The 23,088-nt window shown below is 35.4% G+C and overlaps 1 protein-coding gene, 1 long non-coding RNA gene and 1 other non-coding gene across 6 annotated transcripts in view; 2 read left to right on the forward strand and 1 right to left on the reverse strand.

The window, feature by feature from the left end:
* The window catches only part of LOC140611920 (uncharacterized), a 48,779-nt gene extending 39,694 nt beyond the window's left edge, over positions 1-9,085 (forward strand). The window contains exons 3-4 of the long non-coding RNA XR_012013232.1: positions 7,245-7,422; positions 8,984-9,085. This is a non-coding gene — a long non-coding RNA (uncharacterized lncRNA). The remainder of the gene's footprint in view (positions 1-7,244; positions 7,423-8,983) is intronic.
* Positions 1-23,088, reverse strand: part of ZRANB3 (zinc finger RANBP2-type containing 3) — a 299,997-nt gene that overhangs the window by 221,532 nt on the left and 55,377 nt on the right. The window lies entirely within an intron of this gene.
* LOC140612167 (U4 spliceosomal RNA) lies at positions 1,899-2,033 on the forward strand. Its single transcript, XR_012013478.1, has one exon. It is a non-coding gene; the product is annotated as a U4 spliceosomal RNA (small nuclear RNA).

A 23,088-nucleotide genomic window follows, 5' to 3' on the forward strand; every position in this document is an offset into this window, starting at 1 on the left:
GAACATTTGAGGAACAAACTCTACAACTAAAGGTAGAGAAGAGGTCACACTGAAAAAGGTACAAAGTGTGGAGATGTAGTTTGAGAGAGAAACAAATCATGATTACTAAGATAGTGAGAGAGTCATGGTCAAAGAGAGGGGTGAAAGACATACTAGCATACAGGGAAGCACAGAGGGAATATGAATCCCCATAGCAATTCATTTGGAAAGCAAGAAAGGCAACCAGTGCTTAAGGCATGGAGTTTTAAAAGTCAGTGAGCTTGGCTCAGATAAAGCCTGAAAAGGCAACAAGACTACTCTTGAAGAGAAGGCAGGGCAAACAGCCTGTAGACATACAATGTAGAAACAGCAATCTGAAGAGCACCTGGGGCACACAGTAGGGAGGTTATTTCCTCATCTCAGAGTGTGCCCCAGAGAAGCAGCATTCACAAAGAGACCCCTCTAGCAATAAAGGTCCTGACAGGTACCATCTCCCTCCCCCAACCCTCAATATAAGCACAATCTTCCACCTGCAGGAGCCAGTGAAATGCCTATATTCACTACCTAATATGCTTATGCTAAGCCTACCATCCTCCCAAGGCAGTGGAAATGCCCTTACCAGTCATGCTTGCTTCAGTCACAGAGTGGCAAGCTCTCCCACAGACCAGCCCAAAACCCTGCCAACACTGCATCTTACTTCCCAGAAGTTTTGCAGGACCTCAGTTCTTGTGGCAGTGGTGACAGGTCTCATTTCACAAGCAGACCAGAGCACATCTAGTTAAAACTCAGAATATTCAGGCTAGGGACCAAACACTGCTGACAACAGGCAAAGAGAACATCTGTAGATGACTGGCCTGAGGGATAAAGCAGCCAGGACACAACAGCAGAGCGTAAGGAGCACACATTGGAGACAGTCCCAGAAGCATCAGGCCTTGCAGATCCAGAAATGCTATACTGCAGGACACTATAGGACCTCTTATTCATAAGGTCATTACCCTCAAGAACAGAAGTAGCTCACTCTGCTAACCCACAGAAGCAAGCAAAGAGACAGATAAAATGACAAACAGACAGAGGAAATTGTCTGAAGTGAAAGAATAGGACATGGCCACAGCCAGAGATTTAAGTGAGACAAATACAAGAAATATGCCTAATAGAGAATTTAAAGTGATGATCATAAAGATAGTCACTGGACTTGATAAAAGAATGGAAGACATGAGTGAGACCCTTAAAAGAGATATAAAGGGCACAATAAACAAAATGAGATACACACTTGATGGAGAATGAACAACAGGCTGGAAGAAGTAGAGGAATGAATTAGTGATCTAGAAAAGAGAGTACTGGAAAGTAAACTGAACAAAAGACAAAAAAATATGCAAAATGAGAATAAACTTAAGGAATAGAGTGACTTCATCAAATGTGAAAACATTCATATTATAGGAGTCCTAGAAGAAGAGATATAAACAGTGCAGAAAATGTATTTGAAGAAGTAACAGCTGAGAAGTTCCCTAATTTGGGGAATGAAACAGAGAATTTGGATTCAGGAGGCATGAGAACCTCAAGAAAATCAACAAAAGCAAACCCACACCAGACATATTATAATTAAATTGGCAAAATTTAGTGATAAAGAAAAAAATTTAAAGCAGCAAGACAAAAGAAGACAATAACATACAAGAGAAATCCCGTAAGACTATCAGGGGCTTTTTAAGCAGAAACTCCAAGAAGAGAGTGGCATGATGCATTCAAAGTTCTGAGTGGAAAAAATCTGCAGCCAAGAATACTCTATTCAACAAGACTATTATTCAGAATAGAAAGAGGGATAAAGAGTTCCCCAGACAAACAAAAACTAAAACAGTTTATGACCACTAACCCAGCTCTGCAAGAAATATTAAAGTGGTCTCTTTAAATGGAAAAGAAAGACCAGCTTTACCCAGTGGCTGTATCATAGCCAATGAGGTTTACCCGAGGCGCGATTATTGCTAATTGAAAGAAAGACCAAAAGTGACATTATGAAGGTAAGACACATAAAAACAATAAAAATGAATATTTCTGTGAAAAATCAGTCAAGGAACTCACAAAATAAAAGGATATAAAATATGGCACTATATACCTAAAACATGGGAGGAAAGGACTAAAGAATGGGTTCAAAACTAAATGACCATCAACTTAGTATAGATTGCTATTATGAAGAGGTTATATGACCTAATGGTCATAGGGGAAAACAGTAAAAAATAAAACAAAGTGAAATTAGAGAAGGAGACAAATAATAAGAGACTCTTAATCATAGGAAACAAACTGAGGGTTGTTGGAGGGGTGGGGGTGCAGGGATGGGACAACTGGTGATAGACATTAGGAAGGGCAGGTGATGTAATGAGCATGGGGTATTATATAAGACTAATGAACCACAAACCTCTACCTCTGAAACTAATAACATATTATATGTTAATTAATTGAATTTAAATAAAAATTTAAACAATAACCACAAATCTAAAACCTTTATAGATTTTATACTAATATATACTCAAAGAATAAAGAGGGAAAAATCTAAATATATCACTAAAGAAAACAAGTAAATCATGAGAGAAAGCAAAGAAAGGATCAAAGATAATTTTCAGAGGTAGCCCGGGTGGCTCAGTGGTTTGGGGCTGACTTCAGCCCAGGGCCTGATCCTGGGGACCCGGGATCAAGTCCCACGTTGGGCTCCCTGCATGGAGCCTGCTTCTCCCTCTGCCTGTGTCTCTGCCTCTCTCTCTCTCTCTGTCTCTCATGAATAAATAAATCTTAAAAAAAAAAAAAAAAAGATAATTTTCAGAAAGAACCACAAAGCAAATAATAAAATGGCAATATATACAAATCTATCAATAATTACTTTGACTGTAAATGGACTAAATACTCCAATCAAAAGACAGAGGGTGATGAATGAAAAAGCAAGATGTATCTATATGCTGCCTACAACAGACTGATTTTAGACCTAAAGATACCTGCAGCTTGAAAGTGAGGAGATGGAGAAACATTCTCCAGAATGGATCACATATTAGGCCACAAAATGAGCCTTGATAAATTCAAGAAGATTGAAGTCATGCCATGCATGACTGGCCACAATGCTACGAAACTAGAAGTCAGCCACAAGAAAAAATCTGAAAAGAATACAAATACACAGAGGTTAAATAGCATTGCTACTAAACAATGAATGGGTCAACCAGGAAATCAAAGAAAAAGTAAAAACAAAACAAAACAAAATTAAAGGAAAATAAAAGCATAAAGGTTCAAAACCTCTCGGATAGCTTTGTGCAGTGAAGGTACCATAGCCAATGAGGTTTACCCAAGGCACGATTATTGCAAAACCTCTGGAATGCAGCAAAAGTGGTTCTAAGAAGGAAGTTTAAAGTAATATAGGCAAAAGCAAGAAAAATCTCAAATAAATGACCTAACCTTACACCAAAAGAACAAACACAACTTGGAACTGGCAAAAGGAAGGAAATAATAAAGATTAGAGCAGAAGTAAATGAAATAAAAAAACAAAAAACCTCAATAAAATAGATGAATGAAAACAGCATCAGCTGGTTTTTTGAAACTATATAAAATCAATAAACCTTTGGCAAGACTTATCAAGAACAAAAGGGAAAAGACACAAATAAAATCACAACTGAGAGAGAAATAACAAACAACACCTTAGAACTAAAAAAAGCAATCATGAGGATATTATGAAAACTTATATGCCAACATAGTGAACAAGAAATGGATAAATTCTTAGAAACATTTAAAAACTAACAAAACTGAGACATGAAGACATAATAAATTTGAACAGACTGATAACTAGCAAAGATATTGAATCAGTAATCAAAAAGCTTCCAACAAACAAAACCCCGATGGCTTCACAGGGGAAGTCTATCAAACATTTAAAGAAGAGTAATATCTATTGTTCTCAAAGTATTCCAGAAAATAAAGGAGGAAGGAAAACTTCCAAACTCATCCTACGAAGCCTATGCTTCATTACTATACTATAGACACTACTAAAAAATTGAACTACAGGCCAATATCCCTGATGAATATAGAGGCAAACATCCTCAATAAAATACTAGCAAATCGAATTCAACAATACATTTAAAAAAAATCATTCACCATGATCAAGTGGGACTTACTCCTGGATTACAAGGGTGATACTCGCAAATCAATCAACAAGACATCACATCAACAAGAGAAAGAATAAGACCCATATAATCATCTCAATAGATGCAGAAAAAGCATTTGACAATGTACAACATCCATTCATGACAAAAACCCTCAACTAAATAGGCACAGTGGGAATGTATCTCAACATAATAAAGATCATATATGGAAAACATATAGCTAACATTATTCTCATTGGAGAAAAACTGAGAGCTTTTCCCTTTAAGGTCAGGAACAAAACAAGGATGTCCACTCTCACCACTTTTATTCAACATAATACTGAGAGTCCTAGCCACAGCAATTAGACACCAAAAAGAACTCAAAGGCATTCAAATCAGTAGGAAGAAGTAAAACTTTGAGTATTTGCAGATGACATGATACTATATAGAAAAAACCCAAAAGACTCCACCAAAACAATGCTAGAACTGATCAACGAATTCAGCAAAATCTCAGGATATAAAATCAATTTACAGAAATTTGTTGTGTTTCTATACATCAATCATGAAGTAGCAGGAAAAGAATTAAAAACACAATCTCATTTATAATTACACCAAAAATAAGATACTTATGAATAAACCTACCCAGAGAACTAAAAGACCCGGTACTCTGAAAGGATAAAACACTTATGAAAGAAACTAAAGATAATACCAAAAAATGGAAACACATTCCATGCTCATGCATTGGAAAAACAAATACTGTTAAAATATCTATAGTACCCAAAAGAATCTAAACATTTAATGCAATCCCTATTAAAAAACCAACAGCATTTTTCACAGAACTAGAACAAACAATCCTTAAATTTGTATGAAACCACAAAACACCCCCAATAGCCAAAGCAATCTTGGAAAGGCAAGCAAAGCTGGAAACATTATAATTTAAGATTTCAATTTATATTACAAAGCTGTATTAACCAAAACAGTATGGTGCTGGCATAAAAACAGACACATAGATAATGGAACCGAACAGAAAACCCAGAAATAAACCTACAATTTATGGTCAATTAATCTTTAACAAAAGTCAAGATCCAATGGGAAAAAAAGACAGTCTCTTCAACAAATGGTGTTTGGGAAAACTGGACAGCAATATGCAAAAGAATGAAGGTCAACCTTCACATACCACATACAAAAATAAATTCAAATGGATTAAAGACCAAAAACTTGAGACATGAAACCATAAAAATCCTGGAAGTTGGCATAGGAGGCAACATCTCTCACACTGGCTGTAGCAACGTTTTTTAGATATGTTTACTGAGACAAGGGAAAACATAAGCAAAAGTAAAAGACCAGGGCTACAACCAAATAAAAAGCTTCTGCACAGCAAAGGAAAACAATCAACAAAACTAAAAGGCAATCTATGCAATGGGAGAAGATATTTGCAAAACCATATACAATAAGGGTTAGAATCCAAAATATACAAAGAACTTTTTTTAAGATTTTATTTATTTATTCATGAGAGACACACACAGAGAGACAGAGACATAGGCAGAGGGAGAAGCAGGCTCCCTGAGAAGACCCTGATGCTGGACTTGATCCCAGAACCTCGGGATCACGACATGAGCCAAAGGCAGATGCACAATCACAGAGCCACCCAGATGCCCCTACAAAGAACTTTTAAAAAACTCAACACCCAAAAAACAAATAAGTGAATTTCAAAATGGGAAGACATGAATGGATATTTCTCCAAGGAAGATAAAAGAGATGGCAAAGAAGACATTCAGACACATGAAATGATGCTCAACATCACTGATCATTGGGTAAGTGCAAATCAAAAATACAATAAGAATCACTTCATACTTTTAAGAATACTAAAATCAACAACACAAGAAACCAAAGGTGTTGGGAGGATATTGAGAAAAAGGAACACTCTTACCACGCTGTTAGGAATACAAACTGGTACAGCCACTGTGGAAAACAGTATGAAGGTTCCTCAAAAATTTCAAAATAAAATTAAAACTACAATCCAGCAATTGCACTTCTAGGTATATACCCAAAGACTACATGAATACTAATTCAAAAGGATACATGCACCCCAATGTTTATAGCAGTATTATTTACAACATCCAAGATATATGGAAGCAGCCCATGTGTCTAACAACTGATGAATGGATAAAGAAGATGTGATATATATCCACAATAGAATATTACTCAGCCATAAGAAAGAATGAAATCTTGCCATTTGCAAAAACATGGATGGATTTAGATGGCTTATAAATTTACTAAGCAAAGTAAGTAAGAGACAAATACCCTATGATGTCACTTCGTCCAATATGTCACACAATTCCAATATGTGGAATTTAAGAAACAAAACAAATAAGCAAAGGGGGGAAAGAAGAGAGAGAGTAACAAATCAAGAAAAAGACTCTTAACTATAAAGAACAAACTGATGGTTACCAGAAGGGAGGTGGATGAGGGGTGGGTGAAATACATGACGGGGATTAGGGAGGGCACTTATTGTGATAGCACCATGTGATATATGGAATTGTTGAATCACTATCTTATAAATCTGAAACTAATATAACACTGTATGCTAACTAAGTGTAATTAAAAGAAAAACTTTTTAGAAAAGCTTTAAGAAAAAAAAAGAAAAGCTTTAAGAAGTACATAGAAAACTGTGGGAAATATCAGAAAGGGAGACAGAGCGTAAAGACTGCTAACTCTGGGAAACGAACTAGGGGTGGTAGAAGGGGAGGAGGGCGGGGGGTGGGAGTGAATGGGTGACGGGCACTGGGGGTTATTCTGTATGTTAGTAAATTGAACACCAATAAAAAATAAATTAAAAAAATAAAATTAAAAAAAAAGTACATAGAAAACTTTATAAAGTGTGGTATTGGGGAGAAATGAACATTTTATGTGAAATGTTTGCATATATATACACATGAATGGTAGCTAACTATGACAGACTGTATTGTCTAAAAGTAACTGCACCAATATCTTCCATTACACACGTTTTTCTTGCAAGGTAATGTTGACTCTCCTCCCGAAATTAGGTAGGCCTGTAACTACAGCCAAAATAATGCTAGGTGACTTTCTGGAGGCTATTATAAAAAAGGAATCCAGCTTCTGCCTAATTGTCTTAGAATGCTTGTTCTTAAAATTCAGTTACTCTGCTGTGAGGGTTTTAAGAGATCCCAGCCAAGAGCCAGAATCAAATGCAAGACAGATGACTGGGAAAACCTTCAAGCTGACTACAGACCTGCAACTGCCTGACTGCAACTGCAGGAGAGAACTTGAATGAGAACGAGATGCTGAGCCTAACCACTTCTCTGAATCTTTAGAGGTAATAAAACAATGACTGCTATTTTAAGCTACTAAACTTTATGGCAATCTATTACGTAGCAATAGATGATCCAAATAATAACAATCACTTAGTACCTAATCTGTCTCAGGCACTATGCCGAGTTCTGTACTATTACAATTTTATTTCACCCACACAACTATTTAATGAGTAGGTGTTATTATCCACTTTGTGTAATGAGCAAAATGAGATTAATAGAGGCTAAATATAAGGCCACAATAAGTGGTAGAGCTGGTTACTAAAACAAAGAACTCCCTCACTCCAAAGGTTTTTTGCATTAGACATTTTCTACAATTATAATTAAAAAATAACTCATTTACTGAGTTCATACACCACTTTTTGAAGCACTTCACATAGACTCTTTTAATCCTTACACCCTATAGAATGGAGGTATTATCATATTTTCCTTTCACAGATTAGAAAGTTGAAACAGAGAACTTAAAAAATGTGCCCAAAGTCAAACAGCCACCATTTAAACTAAAGCAATAAAACTTTCATATTATTCTTACAATTATACAAAGAGTACCAGCTAAAATGGAATAAAAGAGACTAAATTTATCCTCCCACCTAAAACAACCAAAAAAATGCAAAAAATGTATATATTTTTAAAGATTTGTTTATTTATTTTAGCGAGAGAGCACAGTAGGGAGGGGCAGAGAGAGGGAGAGTCGTAGGCAGACTCTGTGCTGAACAAGAAGCCTGATGTGGGGTTTGATCCCAAGACCCTAAGATCAAGACCTGAGCCGAAACCAAGAGTCAGATGCTTAACTGACTGCGCCACCCCAGCACCCCACAAAATAAACAATGGTTTTTAAGACATTACACATGAGCCAAAAAGGGGCAGTGATTTCTGAAGGACGGATTAAAGGACATGAGCCCTGCAAGTGCTAAAGGTTACTACATGGACATAGTTTCCATGAGGACCACCCTGGAAATCTCCAGTCTCCTTGAGTTGAGATGATAATGGGAATCTGGGGAGAACAAGATTAAATTTCATAGGGTTGAGGAGTAAAGAGCAAAGAGCTATCCAAAGAGAGAGCTCCAGGAATGCACAGAGGGTCCCTTCTTTGTCCAAGTGCTAGTCAGGAAATGCCTAAATCCAAGGAAACACTAACTTGAAATATCGGAGAGAACAACCTCCAGATCAGGAATAGTTCCTGCTCATAATTTATGGAATTTTGGACACTCAGAAGTGTCTTGTTTCAGAGCAAGGCAAAATTAGTCCTAGAAATCCACACTGCTTTGGCCCTACTTGACAAAACTTTTTAAAAAGATCCAAAAGAATAAAAACATTTCTAGATTTATTAGCTCAACAATATTCTTAGGAATATAAAAATATCTAGTACCAACTTGCCTCTGTTAAAAGTTACTTTAGTGATTTTTCTTTATCATTATTTTTTGTTAGAAATGTAGTCACCCATGTATTCACTAGGATGGGAATGGCTGTAATAGCAAATAGACTCCAAAATGTGTAAGTATTCAACTAAAAAAGGAACTTATTTCCTAATTATGGTAATACAACAGGGGTGTTTCTGGTTGGTAGGCACCTTTTGTTCATCTAACTCAAGGACACAGGCTCCAGGAGGATCTGCCATTATGTAGCTTACCCATCTGGCTGGCAGAAGGGGAAAATGAAGGAACACATTTGGTAAGTCTGTCTTGCTAATATTAAATTGCCTAGAATTCAGGTGCATGACCTTACTTTCACCTATAAGAAAAGTGAGGATACATATCCAGTTGTATACCCAAGAAGAAAAGGAAATGGATGTGCAGTGAACAGCTATCAGTCTTGTCAAGGTCATTCTGTTAAAGCACTATTTTTAACAAACTATTTTTAGAGGAAAGATGGGAGTTGCTTTGTGGTGGATTGTGTCAATCTAGTTAATCTTGTGGGTGATGGAGTTCTCATTCATCCTGGAGGGTTCCAGGCACCTAAAGCTTTGGTGATTTTTTCCAAGGAATCTAGAAATCCATACTTAATAATTGATCTGAAATTAGACCACTGCATTATGTGATGCCTATCAAAGATTTCTGGGTAGGTGGGAAGTACAGAAGTGAGGTAAACAGTCTGTTCCTAGAAAACCACACTATGACTCTATTGATTATCTCTGAATCTCTTTGTGATTCAATCATGTGCCACCTCTAACATGAGAACACCTTTCAAATAGTCTCTAGCTTTTGAAACAAAAGACTAGAAGGGGCAGTTTTTGGGGGAAAAATCACTAAATCCAGCATTTTTTTAATTGAGATACAATTCACACATCACAAAATTCACTCTTTTAAAATGTACAATTCAGTGATTTTTAGTATACTCACAAAATTGTGCAACTATCACCACTATGTAATTCCAGGAAATTTTATACAAGTGTAAAATCATAAAATATGTGGCCTTTTTGCTGACTTCATTAATTCAGTATACTTTCTAAGTTCACCCATGTTGTAGAGTGTATCAGTACTTGAGATTCCATTTTGAAGATGAATAATATTCCATTGTATGGATATACAACTTTCTTTCATGAATTTATCAGCTGACAGGCATTTCTCTTGTAGCAATAAATGGGAGTACATATATCTTTTCAAGTTAGTGTTTTCACTTTCTTTGGACAAATACTCAGAAGTAGAATTGCTTGAATATATGGTAGTTCTATTTTTAATTATCTGAGGAACCATACTGTTTTCCATAGTGGTGGTACCAATTTACACTCCCACCAATAGTGTACATGGTTCTGTTTTCTCCATATCCTCGCCAATACTATTTTTTATCATTTTGAAAATAGCCATTCCAAGTGTGAGGTGGTATCTCACTATGGTTTACATTTGCATTTCTCTAATGATCAGTGAGATTTTAACAACTTTTCATGTACCTGTGGGCCATCTGTATGTCTTCTTTGGAAAAATAGCTATTCAGGTATTCTGCCCATTTTTTAATCAGATTGTATGTTTGTTTTTGATACTGAGTTTTAAGACTTCCTCATCTATTTTGGATATTAATCCCTTATCAGATATATGATGTGAAAATATTTTTTCCCATTTGGAAGGTTACCTTTTCATTTTGTTGATGTTTTCCTTTGCTGTGCAGAAGGTTTTAAGTTTTTTATACAGTTCTATTTATTTTTGTTTTTGTTGCCTATGTTTTTGGTGGCAAAAAAATCAATGTCACGACTGATGTCATGGAGCTTACTGCCTATACTTTCTTCTAGGTGTTTTATGGTTTCATGTCTTATGTTTAAGTCTGTAATCCACTTTATTTTTTTCTTTAATCCATTTAACTTTTGTATATGGTGTAACAGAGTAGTCCAGTTTTCCTAACACTGACAGAAACTCATTTCCCGTTGTATACTCATATTTCTTTTACAGGAGATTAACTGATTATTTACGTTCATGGGTTTATTTCTGTGCTGTATTCTGTTCCATTGATCTATGTGGCTCTTTGTTTTTTTTTTTCTTAAAGATGTTGTTTATCTGAGAGAGAGAGAGAGAGAGACAGAGAGAAGCAGAGACACAGGCAGAGGGAGAAGCAGGCTCCATGCAGGGAGCCCGACGTGGGACTCGATCCCAGGACTCCAGGATCATGCCCTGGGCTGAAGGCAGGCGCCAAACCGCTGAGCCACTGGGCTGCCCTATGTGGCTCTTTCTTATGACAGTACTATACTGTTTTGATCACTTTGGCTTTGAAATACAGTTTGAAATCAAGGAGTATGAGGTCTTCAGCTTTGTTCTTCTTTCTCAAAACTGCTTTGGCTACTCAGAATCTTTTGTAGTTTCATATAAATTTTAGGATTATTTCTGTGAAAAATGCCACTGGAATTTTGATAGGGATTGCACTGAATCTACAGATTGCTTTGGGGAGTATGGATATTTTAACAATAGAGATTCCTCTAATATATGAGCATGAAATATCTTTCCATTGGTTTGTGTTTTTTTCAATTTCTTTCATTAATATCTTATTGTTTTCAGCATAAAGGTCTTTCACCCCCTTGGTTAGCGTTATTCCTAGATATTTTATTATTTTTAATGTAATTGTAAAAAGTATCAATTGATTTCTCTGAGACTTCATTATAAGTGTACAGAAATGCTTGTATACTGATTTTGTATCCTGTAACTTTACTGAATTTATTGATTGGTTCTAAAATTTTTTTGGTGTAGTCTTTAGCGTTTTCTTATAGAATATCATGCCATCTGTAAACAGTGACAGTTTTATTGCTTCCTCCCTTATTTGCATACCTTTTATTCCTTTCCTTGTCTAACTGCTCTGGCTAGGACTTTCAAAACTATGTTGAATAAAGTGGCAAAAAGTAGCATCCTTCTTTTTTGTTTTCTTTTATTAGTAGGCATCCTTCTATTGTTTCTGATATTAGAAAACTTTCACCTTTTCAGCACTGAGAAAGATGTCGGCTCTTGGCTTGTCATATATGGCCTTTATTACATTGATGTACATTACTTCTATATCCACTTTGTTGAGAGTTTTCATCATGAACAAATGTTGAATTTTTGTCAAATCCTTTTTTGGCATGTATTAAGACGCTCATGATTTTTATCTTCATTTTGTTAATGTTTATCATGTTAATTGATTTGCAGATGTTGAAACATCCTTGCATTCCTAGAGTAAAAGCCACTTGACCATGGTGTATGATCCTATTTTTTTTTTAAGATTTGAGAGAGGGGAAAAAAAAAAAAGATTTGAGAGAGGGAAAGGGAGAAAGAGAACATGAGTGGGGTAAGGGGCACAGATTGAGGAAGAGAGAAAGTCTCAAGCAGACTCCCCACTGAGCATAGAGCCCGATGTTGGGTTCAATCTCACAACCCTAACACAACCTGAGCCAAAACCAAGAGCTGAACACTTAACCAACTGGGGCAATCCAGGTCCCCAGTGTATTACCATTAAGTACATTGCTGAATGTGGCTTTCTATTACTTCGTTGGATTTCTACATCTGTCAGGGTTACTGGCCTGTAATTTTGTTTTCTTGTGGCATCCTTGTTTGGTTTTAGTATCAAGGTAATGCTTGTCGTGTAAAATAAGTTTGGAAGTATTCCTTCCTCTCCTGTTGTTTGAAGAGTTTGAGAATAACTGGTATTAACTCTTCTCTGAAGACTTGGTAGAATTTAACAATGAAGCTATCTGCTCACGGACTTTTGTTTGGAGGTTTTTTATTACCTATCCAATCTCCTTACTAGTAATCAGTCTGTTCAGATTTTCAACTTTATGATTCAGTTTGTATCACTTTTATCCAGGTTGTCCAATTTCTTGGCATATAATTGTTCATAGTAGTCTTTTATGATCCTTTGTATTTGTCATAACTTTCATTTCTGATTTTATTTGTAAGAGTTTTGAAATAGGGAAATGTGAGGGTTTTTTTTTTTTTTTTTTTTTTTTTTCAAAATTGCTTTGGCTATTCTGGGCACACTGTTTCATATAAATTTTAGGATCAGCTTGTCAATTCTACAAAGAAAAAAAAGGTACCTAGAATCTTGATAGGGTTTTCACTGAATCTATAATAGAGATTGTTTTTAAATGTTCTGTTTTGACATATCTATCTGACACACAAATGGAGATGTCAAGAAGTCTAAAGTTCATAGAAGAATAATCACTTTTATTTTATACTATGTTATTTGCTCAGTAACTTATGTGATTGGTACTACAGGGATACTGAGAACTATTGATGAAAAAAAGGGATGCAAATTTCAATAACATTCCTTGGAATCTGAAAAGTTTATGATACAAAAATCTATTTTTTATTATCTATTATAATACCTTAATAAAAAAATTAAAAACACCCTGTATTAAATTCAGTAGTATCATGTGATGTGCTGTTGGGGTCCAGGAGCGTATAATCAAGACGTAATTCTTGAAATGTGTTCAGTGCAAAAAGGTGGTTTTATTAAAGCATGAGGACAGGACCTGTGTGCAGGAAGAGCTGTACTGGGATAATGAGGAGTGACTGAATATATACTTCTTAGTTAGTGGGGGTTAGGGATAGCTTAAATCTCTAAGGAATTTGGAAGCAAGACTTCCAGGACTTTAGCACACTTTAGTAAAACATTTGTCATGAGATGCTTCAGATGTATATCACTGGGCCATATGTTTGAAGGATGACTACTAACATATATCTTGGGCGGGGTTGGGGGGTAGTGTGTAGAGATAAATGGAGTTTCCAAAGGTATTTTCATATGTTAAAGAAGACTTAAGGGATCCTGGAGCTCTGGCTAATGTCAAGCTAAGGTTGTTTTTAGCCTCTGGCAAAGTACTAACATTAAGGCAGTTATAAGTTCCTTCAGGAATGTCACTCTGAAAAAAAAAAAAGAAAAAAAGGAATGTCACTCTGCCTGCCTCAAGTATTTGTCAATGGGTTGCAAGTTGTAAGGAGATTGAATTTTATCTACATTTCTTTTGCCCTCATTTTCTACATCTTCACTGATGTTCTATTTTTTAAGTTGGGTTATAGGTGACAACACTAATTGCTAATGCTATAACTCAAAGTAATTATTACTTTATTAGAAAAAATACCTTACATATATTATTTTGAATGTACTTTTGAAGTGTTTGAATGTAGCCTTGAAATGGTGGGGGCAGGGTGTGTGTGTGAGCAACAGTATGATAGTTAACATTATGGCTCAATTTGACTGTGCCATGGGTTGTCCAGAAATTTGGACAAAGGCTCAGGGCAGGTCTTTGAGAGGGTTTCTGAATGAAACTAACATATGAATCAGTAGACAAAGTAAAGCATATTTTCCTCCCTAATCAGAGTAGGTCCTGATTTAATCACTTAAAAGCATGAATAAAACAAGGGACACCACAAGGTGGAGCATCTTGATTTCAGCTCAGGTGTTCATCTCAGCGTTGTGGTTTCAGGGCCCATGTTGTGCCCCACATTGAGCTCTACATTGGACATAGAGCCCACTTAAAAAAAAAAGAAAAAAAAAAAGCCTGAGATCCCTGGGTGGCTCAGCGGTTTAGCGCCTGCCTTTGGCCCAGAGCACGATCCTGGAGTGCCGGGATCGAGTCCCGTGTCGGGCTCCCGGTGTGGAGCCTGCTTTTCCCTCTACCTGTGTCTCTGTCTCTCTCTCTCTCTCATGAATAAATAAATAAATAAATCTTAAAAAAAAAAAAGCCTAAATAAAATAAAAAGGCTAACCTTTCTACAAGTATACAGGAACTTCTACTGCCTATCATCAAGCCAAGACAACAGTTTTTTTTCATCTTTGGAATTGAACTGAATCAGCTCTTCTTGGGTCTCAAACCTGTATCTTATGGACTAGAACATATAGCTTTGGCTCTCCTGATTCTCTGGTCTTTGGACTTGGACTCAAACTATGTGATCAACTCTACTGCATCTCCAGCTTGCCAACTGCCAATTTCAGGACTTTTTGGCTTCCATAACTATGTGAACCAATTCCTCATAATCAGTCTTGACAAAAATAGAGATATACTGTTAGTTCTGTTTCTCTGGAAAACCCTAATACAGAATTGAAGGGAAAAATAAAATACTGACCAAGAGAAGTTAAGTAAATTGCTCAAGGTCAGACACATAATTAACTATAGAACAAAACTGGAACACAGGTCTCTTAGCTCCTAGTCCAGTAGACAGACATAGTGGTTGGGAAATTCTAATCTAGGTTTATTGAAATCTCTTTCCCCCAGTCATGTTACCCCTTATAATCTTGAATAACTAGAAAGGGAAAAAAAAAGTGGTCATGACTATTTCTCACATGTATGACAGCTTCTCAGATTCTCACAATTCACAGGGTCATAAGAATCTAACGATGGAATTGGTAATTACATAATAAATATAACATAATCATTCTACTTTGTTAACTCCTTCTGCCTCATTCTTCTCTCCATTAAAACATAAGATTTTTCTCATACACATGAGGTATTTTGGGCTGCAGTGCCATTAATATGCTAATAGAATTCATCTCTTCATCTCATTTTAACATACTTTCAGCTTATTCTGACAATGTTAGTGGCCCACTCTATCCAGAGTAAAGTCTGAAGTTTAAATCAAAGGAAAAAGAAAGAAGCATGTCCTGGACACAGAAGAATGAACATTACTACAAATACCTATTAAAATGTCCTATTATTATTCTGTTAAAGAGAATCCCTGAGAGAAGAAACCAGAATCCTTTGCTCCACTGAAAAATTATGATTCTTTGATTAAAAAAAAGTTATTTAAATTTCTACCTGTCTTTTGAAATAAGGAGAAAAAAAAAAAAAAATTCCAAAAAAGAACTGAACAAAGAAAAAGAGTTTTCATCCAGTTCTAGTGCCAAAACCTATTTAGAAATTCTCCTTATGAAGAAAACTGTTTAACAGTGTAGTCATCTTTAGTGTGTTCTATTCAAAATTTCAACATAATCTTCTGGAATAGTGACAATGAAGAGAGAAGAAAAATCTCCTGGCTATTTTATTTACAGTAATTTGACATTGGTAACAAAAATTTTTAAATTCAAAGTAGGAAGAATTTAAAGTAACAAATCTTAAGTTGATTTATCCCAAACAATAAAGTTTAAAATCCTGGTTCTCAAGTCTTTTCTCCCCCGATGTCTTCATCATTCTCAGAGGTGTGTATACCACCACCATCAGTATTATTTCTCACTTTACAAAATCACTTGAAACAGAAAGGGAACTATATCAGAATATTCAAGTGGGAATGTTATCAATGTAGGGTAGGAGAGGCAATGTAGGTAAGATTTTAGAACTCTTCTTCCTAACCTGGGGTAAATTTGCTATTTCAATTTTTTTTTTAAATAAATGCCGTCACAAGAATTCCTTACTACAATTATAATTTTTATTTTCCCATCTGCAGCTTAAATAGCAAATTGACCAAATGGCTAGCAACTTTTGAACTTAAAATTTTCCACCCATCTAAAAGCATTATTATCAATTAAGTAATACTTTAAATTTCCTATTTAATGATTTTTGCATAAAATAAACTGAGGTAAGTTTAGTTCCATAATATTTCTGCTATCTGAATAAGGCAATTTCTTATTTCCTTTACAAGTACTAAGTGTTCAATTTAATAAATTATACTACTTGCTTCAAAGACATTTCTCAGGGGATGCCTGGATGACTCAGCGGTTGAGCTCTGGTTTCAGCTCAGGCTGTGATCCTGGAGTTCAGGGATTAAGCCCCACATCAGGCTCCCTAAGGGGAGCCTACTTCTCCTTCTGCCATGTCCCTCTCTCTCTCTCTCTCTCTCCCCCTGTCTCTCATGAATAAATAAAATCTTAAAAAAAAAAAAGTTTCTCAGGACCAAATTCAATTAAATATTTTTGGCTTAAAAATATAACATGTAAAAATATATATATAATTCATATCTAATATAAACTATAATTTTATGGGGTTTTTTTAAGATTTTATTTTTATTTATTCATGAGAGATACAGAGAGAGAGAGAAGCAGACACACAGGCAGAGGCAGAAGCAGGCTCCATGCAGGGAGCCTGATGTGGGACTCGATCCTGGGTCTCCAGGATCATGCCCTGGGCCAAAGGCAGGCGCTAAACTGCTGAGCCACCCATGGATCCCATCTTATGGGATTATTATAGAACTGGGCTGTCTACTATGGTAGCCACTAGATAGATAGATAGATAGATAGATAGATAGATAGATAGATAAAAATAAATAAATAAATAAAATAAAATAAAATAAAATAAAATAAAATAAAATAAAATAAAATAAGGTACACGTCACTAGTGTGGCACCAATGCTTGCTACCTAACTTGCTAACAGCACCACTCCCTCATGTGTTATCCTGTGGACACTCCCCCTCCAGCCAAGCCTTGGTTCTAGGTTTCCTTCCAAAGCAGACCTGGGCAAACCCTATTAAAACAACATGCCGCTACATGTGCTTCTGCAAATCCACCACCTTCAACTGTCTGCAAGGTTCTGGCAACTGCAGGTCCCCTTACTCATCAAACTGGTACAATCCTTGCTGGCACTGAGAAGTCCATGCACCCACTCCCATTGTCCTGCAGACCTGCCCCTTCCACAGGCCCTTGGCTGGAACCCATTCAAGTGGTGTTGCAAACCTGGCAGTGTGCAAGCAGTCCTGATAGGGGCCAGTACCATTCCAGAGTGACTCCTGCCCCAAGGGAGAACAGGAAATAATCACAGTCAAACTGAAGCCTCAGCAGTGGAGTGGAGCAGACATGTGGTCTGATTGCAGGCCTTGGCCACCAACCAAAAGCTTCTCAGGGGATAATACAAGGAAACTGCCCTGTAGTTCAGTGCTATTGTATTTCTGACAAATGCCTGTTCTGACTCAACTTAAGCCCAGGAGGACCCAGACTTGTCCACTAACAACATAAGGACCAAACCCTGTCTACAACAGGCAAAGAGAGGAATGGTAGACAACCGGTCTGAAGAGAAAAGCAACAGAGCCACAATAGTACCATAAACATGACACATATGGGAGATACCCATGAAGTGTTGGATCCTGGTGAACAGGGCAATTTGCATGGAAGGGCACTATAAGATTTCATCTTCATAAGATCACTACTTTCACAAGCAGGAGACAAAAACAACTTTTCCAACACAGAGAAGATAAAGAGAAGTAGACAAAATGAGAAGAGAGAAAAATATGTCCCAAAGGAAAGAACAAGACAAAAGCACAGAAAAAGATCTAATCAAAAAAGAGGTAAGTGATACAATCAATAAATTTAAAGTAATGGTTATAAAGATCATCACTGGACTTAAGAAGATTGGAAGACATCAGTGAGACCCTTAACAAAGAGATAGAAAGTAAAAAAAAAAAAAAAAAAAAAAAAACCAAAGAGATAGAAAGTATAAAAAAGAACCAGTTGGAGGGGCACCTGGGCAGCTCAGTCAGTTATATATCTGCCTTCAGCTCAGGTCATCCCAGGGTCCTGGGATTGAGCCCTACATCAGGCACCCTGCTTAGCGGGGAGCCTGCTTCTCCCTCTCCCCCTCCCCTCTGCTCATGCTCTATCTCTTTCTCTTAAGTAAGTAAATAAAATTAAAAAAAAAAAAAAAGAACCAATTGGAGATGAAGAACTCAATAAATGAAATTAAAAATACACTAGATACATAGCAGGGAGTCTGTCTGTCCCTTTCCATCTCTTTCTCCCTTTGCCCCTCTCCCTGCTCATGTGTTTGCTCTCTCTCAAATAAATAAATAAAATCTTTAAAAATAAAAAAAGAAGGAATGCAATGACACCATCAACCATAATGACATTTGCATCTTAGAAGAAGAGAGAGAAAAGGGGGGAAAAATTTATTTGAATAATAGCTGAAAACTTCTAGAATCTAGAGAAGGAAATGGAAATTGAGAGCCAGAGGCATAAAGAACCCCAACAAAATCAACCCAAGGAGGTCCATACCAAGACACATAGTGATTAAAATGCTAAAAAGTAGTGATAAAGAGAAAATTCTAAAACAGCAAAAGAAAAGATTTCCCATACAAGGGAAACTCTATAATTCTATCAGCTGACTTTTCAGTAGAAACTTTACAGGCCAGAAGAAAGGGGCATGACACATTCATAGTGCTGAAAGAAAAAAAAAACAAAACGTGCAGCCAAGAATACTCTATCCAGGAAGGCTATCATTCAGAATAGAAGGAGAGATAAAGAGTTTCCCAGATGAATAAAAGTTAAAGGAATTCATGACCACTAAACCAGCCCTAATAAAAGAAGTGTTCAAGGGGACTCTTTAAATGGAAAAGAAAGACAATAAGTAGGAGTAAGAAAGTAGGAAGCTAAAAACAGTAAAAATAAGTGTATTTATAAAAATCACAGTATTCTACAAAATAAAAGAATGTAAAGTATGACACCATATACTTTAAGCCTGGAGGGAGAGGAGTTAAAAGTGGATTCAAACAAAAGGAATCATCAACTTAACACAGACTGGTATATGCAAAAGATGTTATATACAAACTTAATAGTAACCACAAATCAAAACCAGTAATAAGGGTAGGGGGGAAAAAAAAGAATCAAGAATATCACTAAAGAAAGTCAGCAAATATTGAGACAATAGAGCAAGAGAAGACAGGTACAAAAACAACCATCAAAAAGTAACAAAATGGCAATAAGTACATATCTATTAATAACTACTGTGAATGTAAATGGACTAAATGCTATAATCAAAAAACAAAGGTTAAATGAATGGATAAAAAAGCAAGACCATCTATAACCTGCCTATAAGACACTCATTTCATACCTAAAGACACATACAGATTGAAAGTGAATGGATGGAAATGCATTTTCATGCAAGGGGAAGTGAAAATCCAGGGTAGCAATACTTACATAGGACAAAATAGGCTTTAACACAAAGACTATACAAGAGAAAAAGAAGAACACTATTTAATCATAACGGGAACAATCCAGTAAGAAGATAAGACAACTGTACATATTTATGTACTCAATTTATGAGAACACCCAAACACATAAGACAGTTAATAACAAACATAAAGGAGCTAATCAATAGTAATACAATAATAGTAGGGGACTTTAACACCACACTTATTTCAAAAGACAGATCATTCAAACAGAAAATTAACAGGGAAATAGTGGCTTTGAATGACATACTGGACTCAACAGATTTAAGAAATATGTTCAGAACATTCCATCCATAAAGAATAGAATACATATTCCTTTCAACTGCACATGCAACAGTCTCTAGAACTGATCACATTAGGCCACAAAACAAGTTTCAACAAATTTAAAAAGATCAAAATCATACCATGCACCTTTTCTGACCACACACTATGAAACCAGAAATCAACCACAACAATCTGGAAAGAGTACAAATACATGGAGGCTAAGACAAGAACAAACAAACAAACATGAAGAACTTGAATGAAAATGAAATGAAAACAAATGAAAATAAAACAGTGGTCCAAAATATTTCGGATGCTTCAACAACTGTTCTAAGAGGAAGTTTACTACAAAACAGGCTCATCTCAAGAAGCAAGAAAAATAAAAAAACCCACAATCTAACCTTATATCTGAAGGAGCTAGATTAGGACAAAGAAAACCCAAAACGAGTAAAAAAAAAAAAAAAGAAAATAATAAAGATTAGAGCAGAAATAAATGAAATAGAAACTAAAAAATACTAGAACAGATCAATAAAAAGGAACTGGTTTTTTGAATAGATCAAAAAAATGGAAAAGCCTTTAATCAAACTTAAAAAAAAAAGAGAACTCAAGTAAATAAAATCAAACATGAAAGAAGAGAAATAACAACAAACATCACAGAAATACAAAGGATTATAAGAGAATATTATGAAAAATTATATGCCAATAAATTGGACAACCTAGAAGAAAATGGATAAATAAATTCCTAGAAACATATAATCTCCCAAAACTGAATCAAGAAGAAACAGAAAATTTGAATAGATGAATTAACAGAAATGAAATTGAATCATTATTCAAAAAACCCTTTTTCAGATAAGAAAGAGGAATAAAAGATACCCAAATTGATAAGGAAGAAGTAAAACTTCCACTATTTGCAGATTAAATAAAATTAGAAATAGAAAACCCTAAATATTCTACCAAAGCACTACTAGAATTAATAAATGAAAAAAAAATTTAAAAAAATAAAAAAATAAATGAATTCAGTAAGGTCACAGGTTACACAATTAATATACAGATATCTGTTGTTTTTCTATACACTAATGAAGCAGCAGAAAGAGAAATTATGAAAATAATCCCATTTACAATTGCACCAAAAATAATAAAATACACAAGAATAAACTTAACCAGGTGCAAACTCTGAAAACTACAAAATATGGAGAAAGAAACTGAAGATGACACAAATGGAAAAACATTCCATACTCAAGGATTAGAAGAACAATTATTGCTAAAATGTCTATATTACTCAAAGCAATCTACATATTTAATACAACGCCTATAAAAAATAGCATTTCCCCAGAACTAGAATTAATAATCCTAAAATTTACATGGAACCACAAAAATCCTGAGTAGCTAAAGCAATCTTAAAAAATAAAAACAAAACTGGAATTAGCACAATCTGAAATTTCAAGATATATTACAAAGCTATAGTACTGGCACAAAAATAGGCTCAATAGATCAATGGAACAGAAGAGGGTGTCCAGAAATAAATTCACAACTATATGGTCAATTAATCTTCAACAAAAGAGGCAAGAATACGCAAAGGGAAAAGACAGTCTCTTCAATAAATGATACTGGGAAAACTGCATGCCAAAGAATGAAAGTCAACCACTTTCTTACACCATACATGAAAACTCAAAATGGTTTAAGGACCTAAATGTGAGACTCAAAACCATAATAATAGAATAGCAAAGGCTGTAATTTTTCCAACATTGGCCATAGCAACATTTTCCTAGACATGACTCCTGAGGCAAGGGAAATGAAAGCAAATATAAACTATTGGGACTACATCAAAATAAAAAGTTTCTGCACGACAAAGGAAGCCATCAATGAAAGTAAAAGACAATGTACTGAATGGGAGAAGATAGCTGCAAATGGCATATCCAATAAAGGATTTGTATCCAAAATATATAAAGAACTTACAAAAATCGACAACAAAAAACCAAATGATCCAATTTAAGAATGGAGAGAAGACATGAATAGACATTTTTCCAAAGAAGACATACAGATGGCCGATAGATACATGAATAGATGGTCAACATCGCTATCATAGGGAAATATAAATCAAAACTATAATGAGATATTACTTCACACAGTCAGAATGGCTAAAATCAACAATACAGGAAACAAGTGTTGGAGACGATGCATAGAAAAAGGAATTTTTGTGTACTGTTAGTGAGAATGCAAATTAGAACAGTCACTGTGGAAAACACTATGGAGGTTCCCCAAGAAATTAAAAATATAATTACCCTACAATCCAGTAATTCTACTATGGGGTATTTACTCAAAGAATACAAAAGACTAATTGAAAAAGATACATGCGCCACTATGTTTATGGTAGCATTATTTACAATAGCCAAGTTATGCAGGCAACCCGAGTGTCTATCAATAAAAGAATGGATAAAGAAGTGACACACACACACACACACACACACACACACACACACACACACAGTGGAGTATTACTCATCCATAAAAAAGTACAAAATCTTGCTATTTGCAGCAACATGGATGCATCTAGAGAATATAATGCTTAAGCAAAATAAGTCAGTCAGAGACAGAGAAATACCGTATGATTTCACTTATATGTGAGATTTAAGAAGCAACACAAATGAACAAAGAATAAGAGACAAATCAAGAAACAAACTCTTAGCTACTGAGAACAAATGGATGGTTACTGAGACCTGGGTGGGGGGGGGATGGGTGAAATAGGTGAAGGAGTTTAAGAGTACAATGATGAACAGTGAGTAATGTATAGAATTGTTGAATCACTATACAGCACCCCTGGAGCTAACACTGTATGTTAACTGTACTGGAATTAAAACAAAAATAAAAACAAAAAAACAAGTAACCTTCTTTTAATTTCCCAACTCAATATTGGTAAGTCATGTACATTTCTAGACATGTTATCTAATTTGGGAAAACCTCTATGAAGTTTCTTTCAAATAAAGTTAATATATCACTGTGTGGTATGCCTGAAACTAATGTAACCTTGTGTTTCAACTATATTTCAATAAACATGTAATGAAATGAGAAAACAAAATTCAGCACCTCTGTCACAC

The sequence above is a fragment of the Canis lupus genome, chromosome 20 (genome assembly GCF_048164855.1).
Source record: "Canis lupus baileyi chromosome 20, mCanLup2.hap1, whole genome shotgun sequence".
NCBI classification, from domain to species: Eukaryota; Metazoa; Chordata; class Mammalia; order Carnivora; family Canidae; genus Canis; species Canis lupus.